Below are 3,323 nucleotides of genomic sequence, written 5' to 3'. Positions count from 1 at the left end.
TATTCATAATTTGGTTGCAAAATCTGATGCGTGCAATGCACGTGTACCTTACTAGTACTTCGAGTATGTGCAAAACACGTAAATTAGAATACCAATGGCACGCTACACAGTGTCTCTCTTACAGTTCATGAAACCATGTGGCACATGTGGAGGCATTGTCGCGACCTCCTTGCGTGGATTGATCACAGTGACGTGCTGCTGGTTTCAGAAGAATGTACTCGTCCTCCCTGAGCCATACTAGCGGTACATGCACGAAGCGAAGATGTGCACGCATGCCACGCACGCACTCATTCCCTTGCATGCACAAGCGGGTACACGGGAGGACACAATTTTGTACCAAGATCCACCCATTGTGATAATTTGACACGTGTAAAGTCGTTCACTTCATTGATGGTCAATTAATACAGCGCATGCAAATTGAGTGGACGTGAGGGCGGAAGAAAGACATTATTACTCCACTGCACGCATGCGAGTAGTTAAATCATGGGTTGCTAGTAGTACTTCCATTGGCCTCCTTCGTATTTTGTGCCAATTTTTGACAGTAACATAATATTTACGCATTTGAGCAGTGTAGTACTTGAAATTTATGTTCCGCTAAACTCATCGGGAGCCGTTTCGGGCCTCGAAACCAAAACCATCAATTAATCTTTACCTTGTTCCCATCACATTCGAAAGCCTGCTCACACCTACTAGTACGTACCAAACCTGAACGTGTTCCCACTATGCAGGTATTAGTACTAGTGCTAGTACTTAGGTTATAAAAAGGGGAACTACCTAACCGAAAGTTACTCTACCTTTCCTCCTCATAAGTGCTTCTTCTTCGTCCGTCGTTGCCATGGCCGGTGAGCAGAGCCCTAGGTCGAGAACTACTCGTAACAAGGGAGCGGCAACCAAGGCTGCATAAAAAAAGAGAGGGCTCACCGCCACGCAGAGACCTCGAAAGATCTCTCACGGGCAGGCGATGGCTCCCAGGAGCGCCCTAGCCGCGGAGGCGAACATGCCGAGCCGACGGAGCTGGAGTCGTTATCCCTCGACGGCATGCCCGATCAGCTCAATAAGCACCTCAATAAGCAGAAGGAGTTCATCCAAGGCTTGATGGAGTTGCTGAAGGAGAGCCTCGACGACATGCCCGCTAAGCTCAATCAGCAGGGGGAGTTGACCGCCGGCTTGGTGATGCTGCTGAAGAAGAGCATTGCCTCGGAGAAGAAGGCGACCGGTGAAATCCTGCGACTTCAGGAGGATAAGGCGAAGCTCTGCCACGAGATCGACATGTTGAAGGAGAAGAATGCCGGCTGGAAGAAGCTGCATGAGAATAGTAGTTCCTCGATGAAGATGCTACAGGCCCTCATCATGGAACAGAAGGAGGAGTTGGTGAAGCTCCGCATCGAGCACCCGGCTGCTGTCAAGGTATGTAATGCGGCCGTGGAACAGATGATGAAGGCTCGCGTCGAGAAATCCCGCGTCATGGACAGAATGAAGAAGATGGCGGAGGAGACGCGCAAGGAGATGGAGGTCGTGGCGGAGATGAAGAAGCAGTTATGACTCCGCGGCGAATTAGATCATTTGGGGTGATAATCTTCCTTCTTCTTTTGCTCCTGTGTTTCATCTTTTGCTTCGGGTGTTTCGCCGCACATGTCACGTTCTCTGCGAGGCATGAATAGAACAATGGTTTTTTTGAGGGAATGAATAGAACAATGCTAACAATGAGATGACTAGCAAATTAGATCATTTTTATCGCCATATGGCACTGGGCTGCCGTGTTTCGTGCTCCTCCTTCGCAGTACTACTCCGGTGGAAAACTTGAGTATACCGCACGGTTCTTTGCTCCTCCTCGATCAGGTTGTCGGTGCATTTATACGAGCAGTCAAATCACAAGGCCCCGCCTTCCAATAGTAATGAGCCGTCAAATCACAAAGGCCCTCGCCTCTCGTGAAACCGACCTAGCTAGACTGCCCCGCCCTCTGGCCTTTTAAAAAATGTATACTTTTGTACAGCAGTAGTATCGATGGATTGCGCCATGGAGCAAAACTTGAAATTAAAAAAAGGTGGTACATATAGAGAGCGATCATCGCCAAATTATGCATATAGTACTATTAAAAAGGCTAGTCACAATAATGTTCTCCGGCACAACCCACCCCTCAAATAAAACTAAGAGGGTGCTTGGATACGTTTTAGTCCCATGACTAAAAGTAGTGGGACTAAAACATGCTAGCCTCACCCATGCTTGGATCCAAATACTAAAAAGGTTAAAATCAAGTTAATGAGCATTTAGTATCCTCCAAACCCTCCAATCCAGAACTCGCCTGTGTTAAAGGATAGGAGTTAAATGAGTAGAGAGAGGACTAGTCCACATTTTAGTAGGGGTAGCCCTGACTAAAAAATTTAGTCTCAAGACTAGTTTTAGCCCCTCTTTAGTCAGGGGTGCTTGGAACTTTAGCCTCTTAAAGATACTATTTTTAGTCAGACTAAAATAAGTCCCTTGTATCCAAGCAACCTCTAAGCATCCTGGAATTCTTTGACAAAACTAACCACCCCGAAATTCTTTGACAACTAAACTGCTAGCTATATCATGTTGGCCATATGTGACGCCCCGAGGCCGATGTGCCAGGTGTCCTCCAGTTATTCGCTGTTGTTGCCTTGTCTTTGCTTGCGTGTCATGTATTTCATATCATGTCATCATGTGCATTTCATTTGCATACATGTTCGTCTCATGCATCCGAGCATTTTCCCCGTTGTCCGTTTTGCATTCCGGCGCCCTATGTCACCCGGTGTCCCTTTCTACCTCTTTTCGTGTGCGGGTATTAAACATTTTCAGATTGGACCGAGACTTGCCATGCGACCTTGGTTTACTACCGGTAGATCGCCTATCAAGTTTCGTGCCATTTGGACTTCATTTGATACTCCAACGGTTAACCGAGAGACCGAGAAGGCCTCGTGTGTGTTGCAGCGCAACACCCCTCCAAAGTGGCCCAAAACCCACCTAAACCTCTCCCATCATCTCGGTCGTTCGATCACGATCGCGTGGCCAAAAACCGCACCTCATTTGGACTCTCCTAGCTCCCTCTACCTATAAATAGGCCCTCCCCGTCCATTTTCGCGGACGAAACCCTAGATCCCACCTCCTCGCGCCGACAGACACGTCCACCGCCGCACCGGACATGTCCGCGCCGCCGTACCCGACCAATCAGCGTCGGCCACCTGTCCACCGCCGCCTTTATCTCTCCTCCCCGCCTCCCGCGGCCCGCCGGGCCCAGGGCAGGCCCGCCCGAGCCCGATCTGCTCCGCCGCCGCTCGGTCGCGCACCCGAGGCACGCACCGCCCCG

Source organism: Triticum aestivum, chromosome 1A (assembly GCF_018294505.1).
Source record: "Triticum aestivum cultivar Chinese Spring chromosome 1A, IWGSC CS RefSeq v2.1, whole genome shotgun sequence".
Lineage (NCBI taxonomy): Eukaryota > Viridiplantae > Streptophyta > Magnoliopsida > Poales > Poaceae > Triticum > Triticum aestivum.
The sequence above is the reverse complement of the archived record's forward strand: the minus strand, read 5'-3'. Positions refer to the sequence as shown.